Source organism: Callorhinus ursinus, unplaced genomic scaffold (assembly GCF_003265705.2).
Source record: "Callorhinus ursinus isolate GAN/ISIS: 27379988/994484 unplaced genomic scaffold, GSC_fseal_2.0 scaffold44, whole genome shotgun sequence".
Taxonomy (NCBI): Eukaryota; Metazoa; Chordata; class Mammalia; order Carnivora; family Otariidae; genus Callorhinus; species Callorhinus ursinus.
Genome location: NW_027397106.1, coordinates 1,949,995 through 1,970,978, shown reverse-complemented (window position 1 = coordinate 1,970,978; position 20,984 = coordinate 1,949,995). Strand labels below are relative to the sequence as shown.

The 20,984-nt window shown below is 40.2% G+C and overlaps 1 protein-coding gene and 1 pseudogene across 2 annotated transcripts in view; both read left to right on the top strand.

Annotated features, from left to right (window-relative positions):
• SP1 (Sp1 transcription factor) overlaps nucleotides 1–20,984 on the top strand; it is a 54,862-nt gene that overhangs the window by 16,386 nt on the left and 17,492 nt on the right. The window lies entirely within an intron of this gene.
• LOC141370756 (peptidyl-prolyl cis-trans isomerase D pseudogene) lies at nucleotides 2,344–7,110 on the top strand (annotated as a pseudogene).

The following is a 20,984-nucleotide window of genomic DNA, read 5'->3' as shown; positions in this document are numbered from 1 at the left end:
CCTGCTCCTTGGGAGCCTGCTTCTCCCTCTGCTTCTCTCTCTCTCTCTCCCTCTCTCTCTGTCTCTCATGAATAAATAAATAAAATCTTTAAAAAAAAAAAAAAGAGTCAGATGCTCAACCGACTGAGCCACCGAGGTGCCCCTCGCTTTTTTTTTTTAAAGATTTTATTTATTTATATTGACAGAGAACACAAGCAGGGGGAACGGCAGGCAGAGGGAGAGGGAGAAGCAGCTCCCCGTTGAGCAGGGGGGAATCCCAGGACGCTGGGATCATGACCTGAGCCAAAGGCAGATGCCCAACCAACTGAGCTATCCAGGTGCCCCCCCCTTTTTTTTTAAAGATTTGTTTATTTTAGAGAGAGAGCATGAGCCGGGGGTGAGGGGCAGGGGGGCAGATGGAGAGGGAGGAGAGAAACAGAATTCCTGCTGAGCCTGGAGCCCGGACCCAGGGGTTCCATCTCATGACCCTAAGATCATAATCTGAGCCAAAATCAAGAGTCAGATGCATAACCAATTGAGCCAGCCAGGCACCCTTATATTTCACTTTTAAAGTGGTGATTTTTTAATTACTGTGTAATATTTATCAAGTCGTTTGCCACAATTTCTTTCTTCTCTTTGTCAAATATTCTGATCGTTTGAAATTTTCCTATATTTTAAATATAGAATATAATAGAGCATATAGTTTTTTCATTTTGAGTCATTTACTTAGAATACATCCTTAGGAGTTGGTTTGCTGATTCATTCATTACATAATATTAAAAGAACAGAGAGCATAACATTTAAAATATATTAGATACAATATGTCTGAATTATCCATTGCCTTATTAAACAGAAGTTTAAGGAAACTAGTATAGGAAAAGGAGTACGCAGATGCATAGATGAGCACCTGTATATTATCATTGACTAGCATTTCTTTTTTTCTATTTTTAAAAATCTATATTTTAGAAAGAGAGCACATGAGAGCTGGGGGAGGGGCAGAGGGAGAGGGAGAGAATCTCAAGCAGACTCCCCGCTGCACACAGAGCTCTTTGCAGGGGGGCTCAATCCCATGACCCTGAGATCATGATCTGAGCCAAAACTGAGTCAGAGGCTCACCTGACTGAGTCACCCAGGCGTCCCCATAGAGTAGCATTTTTGTCTTGTATCTTTTTGTGATACTGTCATTGGCAGTTTAAAGATGTGATGTGTTTTTGCAACATTAGGTATGAGAGTATCTGCTTTTAGTACTTGCCTAGTAATCTAGATAAATTAAGACAAGGTGAAGTCTAGTTCTTACATTATAAAGTGACTTTAGAGTTTATGCTTAGGGAGGGTTAAAATATTAGCCCATAGTATATCAGATTATATAATTGTGCTATGGTCATTACTCATGTATAAACTTGGAGAAGCCTATCATTAAAAGGTACCTAACATGTAAGTGCTATTTACCTGGTCATTTCAGGGATTTTAGAATGGTGTGGATCTGAAGAATTACTTCTTTAGTTCAGATTTTTACGTATAATGTAACTTATGATTATAAATAGGTAAAGTTTGTGCATATGAATATTAATTGAGAAGATGAAAATGTGATGATAATTTGTTGGGATGGGGTTTTGGATGTTTCCCCCTCCTTTTTGGTTTCCATTGCGCTTTTTCTTTCTTTCTTTTAATTATTTATTTATTTAAGTAATCTCTGTACCCAACGACCTGAACTCAGGACCCCGAGATCAGGAGTCACATGCTCTTCCAGCTCAGCCAGCCAGGCGCCCCTTGTTTCCATTACTCTTACTAATACTATAAATATTTTTTTTTAAAGATTTTATTTATTTATTTGAGAGAGAGAGAATGAGAGATAGCACGAGAGGGAAGAGGGTCAGAGGGAGAAGCAGACTCCCCGCCGAGCAGGGAGCCCAATGCGGGACTCGATCCCGGGACTCCAGGATCATGACCTGAGCTGAAGGCAGTCGCTTAACCAACTGAGCCACCCAGGCGCCCAATACTATAAATATTTTTAAAAAAATCTTATTCACAAAACATGATAGATGGCTATTACTGTTCATTTTTCTTCAGGCCCTACTAGAGAAATTAATCTGGTCTGGTTAGTGAGAGAGTCTCTAGGATACCTGCATTTAAAGTACTTATTTTCCAGGGCGCCTGGGTGGCTCAGTTGGTTAAGCGACTGCCTTCGGCTCAGGTCATGATCCTGGAGTCCCAGGATCGAGTCCCGCATCGGACTCCCTGCTCAGCGGGGAGTCTGCTTCTCCCTCTGACCTTCCCCCCTCTCATGTACTCTCTCTCTCTCATTCTCTCTCTCAAATAAACAAAATCTTTAAAAAAAAATAAAGTACTTATTTTCCCTATGGTCATCTGTACTTTCCTTCAGCATTTTTTCATGGTTTTATCGTCACACAGCATCTCATTACTATATATATATATTTTTTAATGTTTTATTTATTTATTCATAAGAGTCAGAGAGAGAGAAGAAGCAGAGGCAGAGGGTGAAGCTCCCTGCCTAGCAGGGAGCCCGATGCAGGGCTCGATCCCAGGACCCCGGGATCATGACCTGAGCTGAAGGCAGATGCTTAACCATCTGAGCCACCCAGGTGCCCCTCATTACTATATTTTATCCAGAAAATTCTCTGAAAACATGAAGCTTAATTGGCACAATTTCTCCTTTCAAATCTTTTTTTTTTTTAAGATTATTTATTTATTATTTATTTGACAAAGAGGGAGACGAGAGCAGGAACACAAGCAGGGAGAGTGGGAGAGGGAGAAGCAGGCTTCCCATGGAGGCGGGAGCCTGATGCGGGGCTCGATTCCAGGACCCTGGGATCATGACCTGAGCCAAAGGCGACGCTTAACACTGAGCCACCCTGGTGCCCCACAATTTCTCCTTTCAGTGTTGTGTATTCAGAATGGTTATTTCTGCATTATTAATCAACTCCAAACTTTATTTATTTGTTTATTATTTTTTTAAAAGATTTTATTTATTTATTTGACAGAGAGAGACACAGCGAGAGAGGGAACACAAGCAGGGGGAGTGGGAGAGGGAGAAACAGGCTTCCTGCTGAGCAGGGAGCCCGATGCAGAGCTCAATCCCAGGACCCTGGGATCATGACCTGAGCCGAAGGCAGAAGCCTAACAACTGAGCCACCCAGGTGCCCCTCCAAACTATTTTTAATGAGAATCAAGTATTATTTGAATGCTTTGGTATGATTATCCTTTTTCAGTGGTAAATCTAATGGTTAGAAGCAAAATATTAAATTACTGTGCATTTCATTTTTCTTTGTTTTACAGCATTTTATTGGTGCTGTTTTAGAGATATTGGTGATTGAATTTGACACTACAGTTGTCCTAGATAAGTTCAAAATAACATATTGTGAGTAGTAAAAGTGTATAATACATAGATAGGGAAAAAACAAAAGTCACACTCAGCTCTTTTATTTTACTAATATACAGTGATTTATTGAGTGCCTTCTATGTGTTAGATGTAATGCTAACGGTATGCTTTATATCATTAGTCCAGGATAATCATATCCTTTTTGCTGATGAGGAAAGTAAGGCTCAGGTTACTTTGCTAGTAGTAAGTGGTGAAACCAGGATTCAGTCTAGGTTTGTCCAACTGCACCATTATAGTGTATTACGGTGTATTTAATGGTCCTGATTAATTTTAATCGTCAGAAGCTCCTAGTAATTTTAAAAGACCTGTTAATGGATATGAATGGACCAAAAGTCAGTCAAAAGGACCTTACTTGAAAGCCAACAAAGTTGGGGGCGCCTGGGTGGCTCAGTTAAGTGTCCGACTCGATCTTAGTGCAGGTCTTTTATTTTATTTTATTTATTATATTTGACAGAGGGAGCACGAGCTGGGGGATCAGCAGGCAGGGGGAGATGGAGAAGCAGGCTCCCTGCCAAGTAGGGAGCCCGATGTGGGGCTCCATCTCAGGACCCTGGGATTGTGACCTGGGATCATGACCTGAGCCAAAGGCAGACACTTGACCGACTGAGCCACCCAGGCACCCCGGATCTTAGCTCAGGTCTTGATCTCAGGGTCATGAGTTCAAACCCCATGTTGGGCTCCATGCAGGGTGTGGAGCCTACTTTAAAAAAAAGGAAGAAAGATAAAACCAACAAGATGGGGCACCTGGCTGGCTCAGTCGGAGGGACATGCAGCTCTTGGTATTGGGGTTCTGAGTTTGAGCCCTGCATTGGGTGTAGAGAATACTTAAATAAATAGTTAAAAATCTGAAAAAAATAAAAACCAACAAGGGAGAAGTTGCATTCACCTCTTTTCTTCCTTCCTTCCTTTCGTGCAAAAAAGGTGGTTTTATTAAAGCATGGGGTCAGGACCTGTGGGCAGAAAGAGCTGCCTCATCTCTTCTTTAATCAGGAAAATGGTGGAGGCATGAATTAAGTCCAAAATTAAATTTTTTTTAAAGATTTTATTTATTTATTTATTTGACAGAGAGAGAGCACAAGTAGGCAGAGAGGCAGGCAGAGGGAGAGGGAGAAGCAGGCTCCCCACTGAGCAGGGAGCCCGATGTGGGGCTCGATCCCAGGGCTCTGGGATCATGACCTGAGCCGAAGGCAGCCACTTAACCCATTGAGCACCCAGGCACCCCTAAGTCCAAAATTAATTTTAATTTTATTTCCTATTTGTTTTATCACTTTCTTGCTCTTAATAAACCAAATGACTATATTCTCTTAACCTTTATATCCCTCTCCTGTAGCTTTCCTCTGGAATGTATATATTATATATTTAAATAAATGAATTTTAAATCATACTAGTCTGAATAATAAGTAATTATAGCTAATTTAGGAGGGATGTTAAAGTGAGACCGTTTCCCCAGGAAGTTATCACTGTGGTGAGAGTTGGGGGAAAGATATGACAATTCTAATTCATTTCTCGGTCTTAAAAAACAGTTTTCACTATGGAATGATGTTGACAGAGGTGGGAAGTCGGTGAAAGTCTTGGAATTTAGAAGAATTTCAGTATGTTACTAATAATGATTAAATTTTGAGATCTTTAGGTTTTTTTGGACACGGAAAATAGGGAAACCTGTACCTTTGGATTCATGATGGATAACATAAGACTAGAGTTTTTAGTAAAGAAGCATTACCAAAGCTGAAAAAAAAATCTGGTTTTGATACACATCTGAATTATACTTCCAAATGGTCCCATTTAAAGTTTGTGGATTTCTTCGTGGAGAAAGTCGCCTTTGGGTTGAGCTGCCGGTCGTTCACAAGGTTATTTGAGTTCGCTCCCAAGCACATCTGCAATTCAAAATGTCGCACCCGTCCCCCCAAACTAAGCCCTCCAACCCCAGTAACCCCAGAGTCTTCTTTGATGTGGACATTGGAGGGGAGCGATTTGGTTGAATTGTCTTAGAATTGTTTGCAGATATTGTACCCAAAACTGCAGAAAATTTTCGTGCATTGTGTACAGGAGAAAAAGGCATTGGACCCACCACTGGGAAACCTCTCCATTTCAAAGGATGCCCTTTCCATCGAATTAGTAAGAGATTTATGATTCAGGGTGGAGACTTCTCAAATCAAAATGGGACAGGCGGAGAAAGTATTTATGGTGAAAAATTTGAAGATGAAAATTTCTATTGTAAGCATGATCAGGAAGGTTTATTGAGCATGGCAAATGCAGGCTGCAATACAAATGGTTCTCAGTTCTTTATCACAACAGTCCCGACTCCACTTGGATGGGAAACGTGGTATTTGGCCAAGTAATTAAAGGAATGGGTGTGGCAAGGATACTGGAAAATGTAGAAGTGAAAGGTGAAAAACCTGCCAAATTGTGCATTATTGCAGAATGCGGAGAATTGAAGGAATGGGATGATTGGGGCATATTCCCAAAAGATGGCTCTGGTGACAGTCATCCAGACTTCCCTGAGGATGCAGATACAGATTTAAAAGATGTAAATAAAATTTTACTAATAACAGAAGATGTAAAAAATATTGGAAATACTTTTTTCAAATCTCAGAACTGGGAGATGGCCATTAAAAATATGCAAAAGTTTTAAGATATGTGGAAGGTTCAAAGGCTGTTACTGAGAAAGCAGATAGATTGAAGCTGCAACCTATAGCTTTAAGCTGTGTGCTGAATATTGGTGCTTGTAAACTGAAGATGTCAAATTGGCAGGGAGCAATCGACAGTTGTTTGGAGGCTCTTGAAATAGACCCATCCAATACCAAAGCATTGTACCCTAGAGCTCAAGGACGGCAAGGATTAAAAGAATACGATCAAGCATTGGCTGATCTTAAAGCTCAGGAGATAGCGCCAGAAGATAAAGCTATCCAGGCAGAATTGCTGAAAGTCAAACAAAAGATAAAAGCACCGAAAGATAAAGAGAAGGCAGCGTATGCAAAAATATTTGCCTAGTAAGAAATTCAGTTTTACTTAAATATGCGTTGATTGTTATATAAAAGCAATAAGAAAATTTAAAGGTTTTTGTCGATTATATATGATCCCTGATGTGTTTCCTTTGATACTCCAGTTTCCCATTGTTTGCAGTTCAGGAATACTGAAAAGAGTTCACTCTTAATAAAACAGTGTTACAAAATAAATAAATAAATAAAGTTTATGGATTGCCTTTCCCCCTTTTTTTCTTCTAAACCTCTTTGCTGGGAGGGTGGACTTTAAAAACTCCTATCTGGGCGCCTGAGTGGCTCAGTCAGTTAAGCATCTGCCTTCAGCTCAGGTCATGATAACCGAGTCCTGGGATCGAGTCCCGCGTCGGGTTCCTTGCTCAGCAGAGAGCCTGCTTCTCCCTCTGCCCCTCACCCCACTCTTGCTCTCTCTCTCTCAAATAAATAAATAAAATCTTAAAAAAATAAAAATAAAAATATAAAAACTATATCACTTTGTTACGGCGACACCTACTGGTAAGAATCTTTGACATCATTGTGCTGATCGCCCCATACTTAAAGAAAACTCCCATTTACTGAGATGTGAAACACCAGTTGTTAAATCTATAAAACATTGTTAATAATAAAAGGGAGAGATATATAGGCTGATTTTTTTTATTTTTTCACTGTGTATGTGTGTGTGTGTTTTGTTTTTTTTTTTTAAGATTTTATATATTTGGGGCGCCTGGGTGACTCAATCGTTAGGCGTCTGCCTTCGGCTCAGGTCATGAACCCAGGGTCCTAGGATTGAGCCCCGCATCAGGCTCCCTGCTTAGCGGGGAGCCTGCTTCTCCCTCTCCCACTCCCCCTGCTTGTGTTCCCTCTCTCGCTGTGTCTCTCTCTGTCAAATAAATAAAATCTTTGGATTTTATATATTTGAGAGAGAGAGAGAGCAGGAGCAGAGGGAGGGGCAGAGGGTGAGGGAGAGGCGGACTCCCCACTGAGCAGGGATTCCCAACATAGGGCTAGATCCCAGGACCCTGAGATCATGACCCAAGCTGAAGGCAGACACTTAACAGACTGAGCCACCCAGGCACCCCAATGTATGGTTGTTGTTTTTTTTTTTAATTTTATTTATTTTTGAGAGAGAGCGAGAATGACAGAGAGAGAATGAGAGGGGTGAGGGTCAGAAAGAGAAGCAAACTCCCCACTAAGCAGGGAGGCCGATGCGGGACTCGATCCCGGGACTTCGGATTGTGACCTGAGCCGAAGGCAGTCACTTAACCAACTGAGCCCCCCAGACGCCCCACCCCTGTGTATGTTTTTAATGATAAAAGTTAAATGATCATATTATAGAAAATACGAGAAACAGAAAGGAGAAAAACAAAACTAATAACTACTCCCCATCACAGTCAGCAATTTTGGTGTGTTTTCTTCTACTTTATTTAAATTTTAATATATATATATTTTTAAGATTTTATTTATTTGTCATAGAGAAACAGAGAGTGAGAGAGAGAGAGAGCGAGCATACGAGCAAGCACAAGCAGGGGGAGCAACAGGCAGAGGGAGAGGGAGAAGCAGGCTCCCTGCAGAGCAAGGAGCCCGATGTGGGACTTGATTCCAGGACCCTGGGATCATGAGCTGAAGGCAGATGCTTAACCGACTGAGCTACTCAGGCATTCCTGATGTATTTATTTTTAAAGCATAGCTTTATTCTTGGCATGCATGTAATTTGTTCCTTGGTTTGTTCACTGATATGGCATAAGCATTTTTTCCAAGTTATTATACTTCAGTTAACCATAAATTTTACTGACTGCCTGGTATATTCCATCAGGTTAGTTAACACTTTGCTCATTTTTCCCATTTTAATCCTTTTTTTTTTTTTTTAAGATTTTATTTATTTATTTGCAATAGAGCAAGAGTGAGAGAGAGCTCACAAGCAGGGGGAGCAGCAGGCCAAGGGAGAAGCAGAAGCAGGCTCTCCACTGAGCAGGGAGCCCAATATGGGGCTCCATCCCAGGACCCTGGGATCATGACCTGAGCTGAAGGCAGACGCTTAACCGACTGAACCACCCAGGAGCCCCTCCATTTTTTATATTGCTGTTTTAAGTAATTTGTTGGATATCTGTTCAAATGACTTTTTCCATATTTGGATTTTTTCAATTAGGAATATTTTTATATACTCTGACCTTTCCCTAAAGGTTAAGTTTTTGTGTTTTTGCCTACTAGTGAGATTGAAGTTTTTCCTTCTGCTTGTTTACAAGTTGTATTAGTTGATTCGTCTGCTGGCACCATAATGATATTCTTAGGAAGTTGCCTGGGCTATTTTTTTAAATAAAGAAGTTTGTTGTTTTTAAAATTTGTTGAGGGGTGCCTGGATCGCTCAGTTGGTTAAGTGGCCCACTCTTGATTTCAGCTCCGGTCATGGTCTCAGGGTCATGGAATCAAGCCCTGTATTGGGCTCCACGCTGGGTGTGGAGCCTGCCTAAGATTCTTTCTCTCCGTCTCCCCTCCCCACCCCCACCCCCCCAAAAATAAAAATAAATAAAATAAAATTTGTTGAAAAACTTCCTCAAGCTCTTATTTAGTTTTTTGTAATATAGTTTTCATTTTTATATGTCAAATGAACTGATCTTTGATGATAGTGATTTCTTTAATGAATTTTAAAATCATATAGAAATGCCTTTTCAAAAATTAATAATTATTTTCTTTACATTATTTATTTATTTATTTATTTATTTTTTAAGTAATCTCTACTGACTGAGCCAGCTAGGTGCCCCTTCTTTTCTTCACATTTAAACTGTGTGTGTGTGTGTGTGTGTGTGTGTGTGTGTGTGTGTTTAACTCCCCTCCCTTTTATTTTTCATGCTTTATTTTTCAGGGGAAAATATGAAGAAGGCAACCTATCATTTAAAGAAACCAGTGTTAGTGTTTTGGAATTTCTTGCCAGGTTTTCTTTCTAGACATTTTTGTAAACCTTGAACTTTATCTGCCCAGAGTTATTTTTGAACTGTCAGGGCAGAGGTATCTAAAGTTATTTCGAACGTGAGAGCTGTCTCTTCTGTTCATCTAGAACAAAAAAGGCAACTGGTGATACTACTTTCTGTCTTGTGTATTATCTCACTGCGTTTGGCTCGCTAAAATTTAGCACATAAAGTTAGTGTGTGGAACACAGCAGATGTGCAATAAAGATTTACTGAGTTACGGGTGCCTGGGTGGCTCAGTCAGTTAGGCGGCTGCCTTCAGCTTGGGTCATGATCCTGGGGTCCTGGGATCGAGTCCCGCATCCCGTTCCCCCTGCTTGTGCTTGCTGTCTCTCTCTCGCTCTCTCTCTGTCAAATAAATAAAATCTTAAAAAAAAATTTATTGAATTAAAATTAATAAAATAAGTATTTTTCTTCTCCCTCCTTCTCTGGTGCCCCCATCCCCTGTGCAGTATAGGTTGCTTCTTTTTCCTTTTCAGTTTTCTCCTTTGAACATTTTTCTCCTCTTTTTTCCTCCTTCTCTTCCACCTGGGTGGCTCAGTCGTTAAGCGTCTGCCTTCGGCTCAGGTCATGATCCTCGGGTCCTGGGATCAAGCCCCACATTGGGCTCCCTGCTTTGCGGGAAGCCTGCTTCTCCCTCTCCCACTCCCCCTGCTTGTGTTCCCTCTCTTGCTGTGTCTCTCTCTGTCAAATAAATAAATAAAAAATCTTAAAAAAAACATGTTTTGAACATAGTTTGCTATTTAAAACATCCTAATTGAGCTATAACTCATAAACCATACAGTTCACCCATTTAAAATGTACAGTTGAGTAGATTTTAGTATATTCACACAGTTGTGCAACTACCACCACAATCTAATTTGAGAACATTTTCATTACCCCTAAAAGAAACCATGTGGCCCATTAGCTGTCCTTCCCTATTCTCACTTCTCATTCCCAGTCCAGGGCAGCCACTACTTGTAGTCTCTATAGATTTGCCAATTCTGGACATTTCATATAAATGGAATCATACAATATGTGGTCTTTTGTGACTGGTTTCTTTCAGTTAGCGTGATGTTTGCAAGATTCATACGTTGTAGCATGTATCAGTACTTCATTCTTTTTTATTGCCAAATAGTATTTCATTATGTAGATATACCACATTTTGTTTATCCATTCATCAAGTTGGTACATACTTGGCTTGTTTTTACTTTTTGGCATTATGAATGTGCTGTTATGAACATTTGTGTACAAGTTTTTGTATGGACATATGTTTTCATTTCTCTTTGTTATATACCTAGGAGCGGAGCTACTAGGTTAGATTCAATTTTTAATGAGTTCCTTTGTATCTTTGAAAGATCTTAAAAATACAGTAGTCTCACCTTACCTGCTGGGGTTACGTTCATCCTCCAGTGGATGTCTCAAACTGTGGATAGTACCGAACCCTAAATAAACTTTTTTCCCTATACATGCATATCTATGATAAAGTTTAATTTCTAAATTACTCACTGTAAGAGGTTAATAACAATAACTAATAATAAAATAGAGCAGTTACAATAATATATCATAAAGTTATGTGAATGTGGTTTCTGTCACAATATCTTATTGCAAAAAATACATCTTATTGTACTGTATTCACCCTTTCTGTGATGATATAAGATGACAAAATGTCTACATGATAAGATGAAGTAAAGTGAATGATGTGGCATTGTGACATAGTGTTAGGCTATAGTTGACCTTCTCACAATAATGTCCGGAGGATCATCTGCCTCCAACTGTGATTGACTGTGGGTAACTAAAACCACAGAAATAGAGTCTGCAGATAAGGGGAGACGACTGTATTTATCACTTCTCTTTTGTTCATATTCCTGGCAGTCTTGCTATTTCATTTATGCCGCAGAAACTTAGAAGTTCTGTATTCAGCCATTAAATTCTGACTGTTCTTACTCCTAAATATTTTTTATTCATGCCTTTCTCTTCATTGGAACCACAGCCCCACTTGTTTTTTTTGTTTTGTTTTTATTGCTGTTAAGTAGGCTCCACACCCAGTGTGGGGCTTGAACTCGTGATCCTGAGATCAAAAGTCACATGCTGTATCGACTGAGCCAGGCAGGCACCCCTCACAGCCCTGCTTTAGGCCTTTATTATCTTTCACCATTATCAAATGGAGTAGCCCAGAACATTCTACTTTTCTTTTTTCTAATACTCCTCCTTCCAACTCTTATATTCCTTTTACCAGAGCATGTTATTAGTACTTTATTTTATAAACCATAAGGCAAATATTATAGTTGATTTAATTTTTTATCTTCCCAGTAAGATAGAACCTCTGTAATGGCCAGGATTCTATCATTCCCAAGAGCTTAATACAGTATTTGGCACATGTCCTTCCTTATTCCTGGACATATACTTACTGGGTTAAAAGAATTGTCACATTTTTTTAAAAGATTTATTTATTTATTTTAGAGAGAGCTTGAATGGGAGAGGGAGATTATTTTTTTTCCCATTTTTAAAAAAATTTAAGTTCAATTCATTAACATAATATATTAATGGTTTCATAGGTAGAGGTCAGTGATTTCATCAGTTTTATATAATACCCAGTGCTTATTACATCATGTGTCCTCCTTAATGTCCAGGGAGAGAGATTCTTTTTTTTTCTTTAAAGATTTTATTTGACAGAGACACAGTGAGAGAGGTAACACAAGCAGGGGGAGTGGGAGAAGGAGAAGCAGGCTCCCCGCTGAGCAGGGAGCCCAATGTGGGGCTCGATCCTAGAACCCTGGGATAATGACCTGAGCCAAAGAGAGACGCTTAACGACTGAGCCACCCAGGCGCCCCAGGGAGAGAGATTCTTAAGCAGACTCTGCGCTGAGCATGGAGCCCAACTTGGGGCCCCCATCTCATGACCCTGAGATCACAACCTGAGCTGAAACCAGGAGTCAGCTTAACTGACTGTGCCACCCAGGTTCCTGTTTTGTTTTTTTCTAAGTAGGCTCCATACTCAGTGTAGGGCTTGAACTCACGACTCTGAGATCAAGAATTGCATGTGCCAGCCAGGCGCCCCAAGATTAGTCACATTTTAAAGATTTGTTCTGGGGCGCCTGGGTGGCTCAGTTGGTTAAGCGACTGCCTTCGGCTCAGGTCATGATCCTGGAGTCCCTGGATCGAGTCCCGCATCAGGCTCCCTGCTCAGTGGGGAGTCTGCTTCTCCCTCTAACCCTCCCCCCTCTCATGTGTTCTCTTTCTCTCTCTCAAATAAAATCTTTAAAAAAAAAAAATAAAAAAAAAAAAGATTTGTTCTGTATTGTGCCACAATGCCTAATATACACACCATGCTCATTCCCTGCTATACACTTTAGTGCACTCATGCTACTGGGAGTTGTCTGAAAGTGTTTATCTTTTTATGTTGTCTCTACCATCACTTTTCAAAAATCATTCATTTGAATATCTGTCCTGGATCTGATGATACCATGTTTTGAAGTTTACCTCTCCACATCCATCTTCTCCCTCTACTCTACCATCATCCTACACACCATGTTCTACTCCTCTACATTCCTTCACTCTGGTCCTAGTGTTCTCTCTTCTTGGAACACCTTCCCTTGCCGACATGTTTCACCTGGCTAATTCCTATGTATTCTTTAAAGTTTGGCCGAAATGTCAGCTCCTCTAGGAAGTAAACCTTCTCCGAAATTCTAGACTGGGGAGATTACCCCTTTCAATACCAGAACATCTTTGGAATGGCTTTTACTATAACATTTATCTCACTATTTTGAAATTACCTGTTTTTCTTTTCTCTAGGGAACTACAAATTCTTCAACAGCCAGTACTATTTCTTTGACTCCTCAGAGCTTAGTATAGTACCTGGAATAACAGAAAATAAATAATTGGTAAACATTTCTACAACATACTTTTTAGGGAGTCCACGTGGTATAGGACACTATACGGATACACTCTAAAGGAAGTTATATATGGTAAAGCCTGTAAATTGTGTGTGTGTGTGTGTGTGTGTGTGTGTGTGTGTAAAATATGCTGTAATAACTATAATCAGGAAAGATTAATGTGGAAAAAATGAGTTTAGAAGCAAGGTTATATGGGTTTGTATCGAGCACAAATTACTAATGAATTAGCAAGGGCTTAATGTTTTGGAACAGGAGGAAATAAGTTTCTGTTATCTGTTCTTTATTCTTGTGTGGTCTAATTTAATAAAAAAGCATTAGAATTTTTTTTGTTAGATGCTTATCCACTTACAGTTCTGGGAGCTGGACAAAAAAAATTAAAGGCTCTTACCAATTTGACACACAAAAGGTAGTGACACAAAATCCTGGTAAGATATACTGAGGTATATCTGTATAATTCAGAAAAACTGATAGGCCCAGCATAGTCATGACATACTTTAAAAAAATAATTTCGGGGCGCCTGGGCGCCTTAGTTGAGCGTCCGACTCTTGATTTTGACTCAGATCATGATCTCAGGGTTGCGTCAGGCTGTGCGCTGGGTGTGGAGCCTGCTTAAGATCTCGTTCTCCCCTCTGCCCCCCACACGCACATGCACGCTTTATCTTTCTCTCAAATAAATAAATCAGTCTTTAAAAAATAATTTCCCTTTTTTTTGGAGTTAGGGAATGCATATTTGGCTGTATATACCAGAAAACCTATTACAGTGACTTAACCAGGTGTGTGGGTGCTTATTGTTTTTATGTAACATGAAGTCTGAAGGTAGTGAGTCCAAAGTTCGTGTGGCAGCTCAAGGTAGCAGTAGGAACCCTGGCTATGTTTACTTTTGCTTTAGTGTGGCTCAGTTGCCATGCTTGCAAGGCATTGTGTCTTCTTTCCAGACAGGATAAAGGAGGGAAAGGTGAAGCTTGATAAAGGAGGAAGCAAGCTTAGTTCACATTTATTTTTTTTTAAAGATTTTATTTATTTGAGAGAGAGAGAATGAGAGATAGAGCGCACGAGAGGGAAGAGGGTCAGAGGGAGAAGCAGACTCCCTGCTGAGCAGGGAGCCCGATGCGGGACTCGATCCCGGGACTCCAGGATCATGACCTGAGCCGAAGGCAGTCGCTTAACCAACTGAGCCACCCAGGCGCCCCTGAGTTTGCATTTAAAGAGCTTTCTTGAAAGTCTTACCTAACAGTAATTTTGTTTTACAGCTGATGGGTTAAGACCTTGTCATTTGCCTACTTCTTATCTGCAAGGGTATCTGGGAAGGGGAATATATGTAACCTGGCACTCTTGTTAGCCTGGCTTTTAGGCAGGAAGAGGAAGAGAATGAGAGAGAATGAGAACTGGAACAAGTAGTAGTATCTGCTGTTGAGCACCATAGCGTAATGTACATGCTTACCTATACCACTGAAACAACCACAAATAGAGAATGAGGATTCCACCTAAATAATTATTTTATTTATTTACTTTTTAAAAGTAATCTCTATGCCCAGAGTGGGGCTCCAACTCATGACCCTGAGATCGAGAGTCACATGCTCTTCCAACTAAGCCAGCCAGGCGTCCCAAAGTAAAATACTTTAAATTCAAATTAGAGGGGCATCTGGATGGCTCAGTCAGTTGGATGCCTGACTCTTGAACTGGGCTCAGGTCTTGATCTCGGGGTTGTGGGATCGAGCCCTACGGAGGGCTCCTTGCTCAGTAGGGAGTCTGTTGGAGATTCTCTCCCTCTCCCCCCCCCACCCCACACTTGCTCGCTCTGTTTCTCAAATAAACCTTTAAAAAAAATAAATTCAAATGAGAAGATCGGGGTGTCTGGCTGGCTCAGTTGGTAGGGCATGTGACCTTTGATCTTGGGGTCGTGAGTTCAAGACCCACATTGGGTGTGGAGCCTACTTACTTAATTAATTAATTCAAATGAGAAGAATCTCAGAAATGAGGTGTTTGAAGAAAAGAATTTGAAAAGAGAAGTGATAGACCTTAGGAAAAAATTAGAAATAAGAGAAAAAAATTATTTCAGAAATAAAGGTGAAACTAAAAGGAACATATAAATGAAGAAGCACAACAGGTAATGACTCAATAAAATAAAAAGTAAAAATTTTTTAACAAGGTAGATAGAACCTTTTAAAAATCAAAAAAAGAAGTAAAAGGGATTGAGAAAAAACTGCTACAATAGTAGGCAAAGAGGGGCACCTGGGAGGCTCAGTGGGTAAAGCATCTGCCTTTGGCTCAGGTCATGATCCCAAGGATCATGCTGGGATCGAGTCCAGCATCAGGCTCCCTGCTCTGCGGGGAGCCTGCTTCTCCCTCTACCTGCCACTCCTGCTTGTGCATGCGCGCTGTCTGTCTTACAAATAAAATCTCTTTAAAAAAAGAAAAAAACTAACATTCATACTAACAGAGTCCCCAAGGAAGAAAATAACCAAAGCCATGGGACAGAAAGAAAACTTTGTGAAAGTGTGTCTGGGGAGATTGATTCAGAATGGCCAACATGGAGACATAGTTAGTAAAACTGACGGACTTTAAGGGCAAAAAAAAAAAAAAATCATTTGGGCATCCTAGTAAAAAAAGACCTACTAATCACTTAAAAAGGAAGGAAAATGGACTGTCACTAGACTTTTTTTTTTTTAAGGTTTTTTATTTATTTGACAGAGACAAGAGAGGGGGAACACAAGCAGGGAGAGTGGGAAAGGGAGAAGCAGGCTTCCTGCTGAGCAGGGAGCCTGCTGCAGGACTCGATCCCAGGACCCTGGGATCATGACCTGAGCTGAAGGCAGGCACTTAAGGATTGAGCCACCCAGGCACCCTAGACTTTTTTTTTTTTTAAGATTTATTTTTTTAGAGAGAGATTGGGGGGGTGGGGGCAGAGGGAGAGGAGAAGCAGACTCCCTGCTGAGCAGGGAGCCTAATGTGGGGCTCGATCCCAGGACCCTGAGATCATGACCTGAGCTGAAATCAAAGAGTCATCTGCTTAACTGAGCCACCCAGGTGCCCCTTGTCACTAGACTCTTGATAGCATGTTTAGTGTCAGAATGCAGTGGATTAACATTTAAGAAAATCAGTGAAATAAAACATGAACCAAGAATTTTATATCCAGACAAATAGACCCCTAAGTATAAGAACCACAGACAGTTCATTAAAGATTTATTTATTGGAGGGGGGGGCAGAGGGAGAGAATCTCAAGCAGATTCCCCGCTGAGCACAGAGCCTGATGCAGGTCTCAATCTCACAGTCGAGAGATCATGACTTGAGCCAAAGTAAAGAGTTGGACGATTAACCAACTGAGCCACCTAGGCACCCCATACCACAGACAGTTTAACAGTAACATGTAAGAATTGAAGAAATAGGGCGCCTGGGTGCCTCAGTCGGTTAAGTGTCTGCCTTTTTTTTAGTTCAGGTCATGATCCCAGGGTCCTGGGGTTGAGTCCCACATTGGGCTCCTTGCTCAGTGTGGAGCCTGCTTCTCCCTCTCCCTCTGCCTGCCACTCCCTCTGGTTGTGCTCTCTGTCAAATAAATAAATAAAATCTTTAAAAAAATTAAAAAAAATTGAAGAAACAGTGTTCACATGATCCCTTTGTATGGAATCTACTAGAGCTTCAAATAACTAAAATAACTAGAGAACCAGACTGTGGTATCTAAATACTAATTTCCAGTAAGAGAAACTAGGGATATTAGGAATAGTTGAAGAAATACCTGATTTTAGATCTAGAGTAGGAAATTAATATTAAATGTGGGATATTTTGTCAAAGGACACAAGAGTCAACATAAGTTTCTGTGACCAAGTATAAGATAGTTTGAGCATCAGTAAGAACAAAAACCACATGGATTGAAACATCAAATAAGTTTAAATCCTGAGTTCATACATATTGATGCAAAAAGGACTGGATGCAGAGGGGTATGAGGGAACTATTTGAGATGATAGAAATACTCTATATCTTGATTAAAAGGTTACACTACTTACTGTGTACATTTATCTAAACCATGGTTTTTCGGGGCACCTGGGTGGCTCAGTCGTTAGGCGTCTGCCATCGGCTCAGGTCATGATCCCGGGGTCCTGGGGTCGAGCCCTGCGTCAGGCTGGCCTGCTTCTCCCTCTCCCACTCCCCATGCTTATGTTCCCTCTCTCACTGTGTCTCTGTCAAATAAATAAAATCTTTTAAAAAAATAAACCATGATTTTTCAACCTTAGTAACATTGATATTTTGTTTAAAGATTTTTTCTTTTAAATTTGTATTATTATATTAATTATATTATAATTATAAATTATGTTAATATAAATATAATTAATATATTTTATATATTATATAATATATAAATATAATTAATGTAAATTATATTAATATATCTATTTATATATCTCAAATATATAAAATCTTAAAAAAAATTGCATACTCTTCCAACTGAGCCAACCAGGCACCCCAACCAACTTGATTTTTATTTTTTTTTAAAGATTTTATTTATTTACTTGACAGAGACACAGCGAGAGAGGGAACACAAGCGGGAGGAGTGGGAGAGGGAGAAGCAGGCTTCTTGAGGAGCAGGGAGCCCGATGCGGGGCTCGATCCCAGGACCCCGAGATCATGACCTGAGCCAAAGGCAGACGCCCAATGACTGAGCCACCCAGGCGCCCCCAAACTTGATTTTTAAAAGGAAGAGTCCTTAGTCACTCTTCAAGGATTCTAGGAAACTATTTTAAAAACTAGTAATTGACAGAATCAAGCATTTATTTTGCCTCTTATGTTAAACTGTATCTCAAGCATAACCAAGTAGTCAAGGTAGGGATGAATTTGGAGGCCATCTATCAGTATTTTTTGGTATTACATTTTATCACTCCCAGTTGTCAGCTTTTCTGCCTTTTTTTTTTTTTAAAGATTTTATTTATTTATTTGACAGAGAGAGACATAGCGAGAGAGGAAACACAAGCAGGGGGAGTTGGAGAAGCAGGCTTCCTGCTGAGCAGGGAGCCCAGTGCGGGGCTTGATCCCAGGACTCTGGGATCATGACCTGAGCAAAAGCAGACGCTTAACCACTGAGCCACCCAGGTGCCCCGCTTTTCTGCCATTAAAAGTACAATTTTTCTATTCCTTTTTCTCTGATTTGCTACCTCTGATTCACTTGGATTAGGAAGCCAGATTAAGAAAATTATTATTATCCTGAAAAATAAAGTATAATGTACTATGAATTATCTATTTCTGTTTTATTTCTTGATTTGGGGCTATATTCTGGATACCTGATGTTCCTCACGCTTAAATGATTTATTACCAGTATTCTGTTTGAATGTGGCTGAACACACAAACACTTTCTGGACTGAGATAAAATTCTTTGGATTAAATCTGTTGTATAAAATGAAACATGTTCAGAAAACTCAGTGTGTACTTAGTATAGGTATAGTTTTGAAAATCAGTTATCCTGGGGTGCCTGGGTGGCTCAGATGGTTAAGCATCTGCCTTCGGCTCAAGTCACGATCCCAGGGTCCTGGGATCGAGTCCCGCATCGGGCTCCCTGCTCAGCAGGGAGTCTGCTTCTCCCTCTGTCTCTCTCTCTCTCTCTGTCTCTGTCTCTCATGAATAAAAAAAAAAAATTAAAAAAAAATGAAAATCAGTTATCCTGTGTTAATACTTACTGAATTAAAGAACACAGCGTTCTCAAAATCATTCCAGAGACCAGATGAATAGAGAAGTGTATGGGAACTACCCTTTTGAAAATTATTGAGTTTCTTATTTCATCTTATTTTAGTGTATTCAGCCCAAGTTTTTTCTCAGAGAAGAATAGGGTATTTGACGTATCATGGTCGTCTTAAAAGTTCATGACTTCAGCACACTTCTTCACTTTGAAGAGACTGAAAAAGTGTGTTAACTACCATAGCTATTTCAATAACTGATGCTAAACGCAACTGCTGGGCTGGGCGAGACTGTCATTAAACTGTGCCTTTGGTTACTTGTTATTTTCATCATGGAAAGGAAAATCTTTAATTTATTTCATTGCTTAACCAATGCCACATTTTAAGATAAAACTGTTCTTTTTCTAAAACTGTTATTAAGAAAGAGGCTGGAAACAGATTCTGGTCTGATGTCGATGCTTTGTTGGCGTTTCGTCCCTCTTTTTGTTAAATGAAACTCATTTAACCCCATTTTCAGTTTTCATATTAAAAAAATCCTTTGAAATCATAGCAGGGATCGAGGAGGATATCAGATTTGACTGTCCATTTTATAAGAATTTTTTTTTAAGATTTTATTTATTTGACAAAGAGACAGTGAGAGAGGGAACACAAGCAGGGAGAGTGGGAGAGGGAGAAGCAGGCTTCCCGTGGAGCAGGGAGCCCAATGCGGGGCTCGATCCCAGGACCCTGGGATCATGACCTGAGCTGAAGGCAGACGCTCAATGACTGAGCCACCCAGGCGCCCCCATTCTGTAAGAATTTGAAAGAGGCTTAGAGATACGGTTTTACAGCATCCTAATATCTTAAGTATTTCTTTGTTTCCCTTTGTTCCCTGTGTTCTGAATGTTACACTTATGTTTCAATAAAATGGAGAAAAGTTTGCTTCTTTCCAATTGATTGCAACAGGGAGAGGCCTTTGGGGTTTAATTAATTGCTTCCCTGATTTTAATTGAGTAAGGTTAGTTTGGAAATTAGATCAAAGATGACTTGCTTGTATGGACCACGGTTTTGCTTACTGTGTTTCTGAAGACCTATTGCAGGTAGTTGGATCTACAGTCTCGTAAATTTCTCTTCTGGAGTTAATTTTTGATAGGTAACCACTGATGATATTGAATAGCATTCTGTCTTACCTGCTGAGCTTTTGGGGCCTATTTCAAGAGGAGAAATTATCCATCCCCATTATGGGGAGTTTCCACTCAGTTTCACATATAGTTTTTAAGGCAGGTTGATTAAATAAAGTAGCACTGTGTATCTTTTTTTTTTTTTAAATAGAGAATTTTTTTTTTCTTTAAAGATTTTATTTATTTATTAGAGAGAGAGAGAGAATGAGAGGTAGAGAGCAGGAGAGGGAAGAGGGTCAGAGGGAGAAGCAGACTTCCTGCTGAGCAGGGAGCCCGATGTCGACTCGATCCCGGGACTCCAGGATCATGATCTGAGCCGAAGGCAGTCGCTTAACCGACTGAGCCACCCAGGTGCCCCAGCACTGTGTATCTTATTCCATGATTTCTCACTATAGTTTGCCCACAAGTTAATTTCTTAATAATATTGGCTACAGCGTGTTAAATGTTGTAACAGATACCATGCTAAGCACCTTAACAGTATTATTTCATTTGTTTTTCAGAATAATTTTATGAGATTGATAATATTTCATCCCAGTTTTTGCTAAGGTAGAAATTGATAACTAGAGAAGTTTTACTGACTCACTGTCAAAAAGCTAATCAAATGGCTGTGCAGGGACTCATATCTACATCTGTCCTACTCCAGAACCTGTTCTCAACCCTGTACTCCAGTCCTTCCAGTTTAGCTCTGCCAATATCATGAAAATCTCAAAACGTTCCAATTTATTTTATTTAATTCCATAGGCTGGTGCTTAGAAGTGGTAGAGTGAGGGGCACCTGGGTGGTACAGTCAGTTAAACATTGGACTCTTGGTTTCTGCTTGGGTCGTGATCTCAAGGTCCTGAGATTGAGCCAATGTGGGTTGGGCTTCCACACCCAGCAGGGAGTCTGCTTAAGACTCTCTCTCCTGGGGCGCCTGGGTGGCTCAATTGGTTAAGCATCTGCCTTCAGTTCAGGTCATGATCCCAGGGT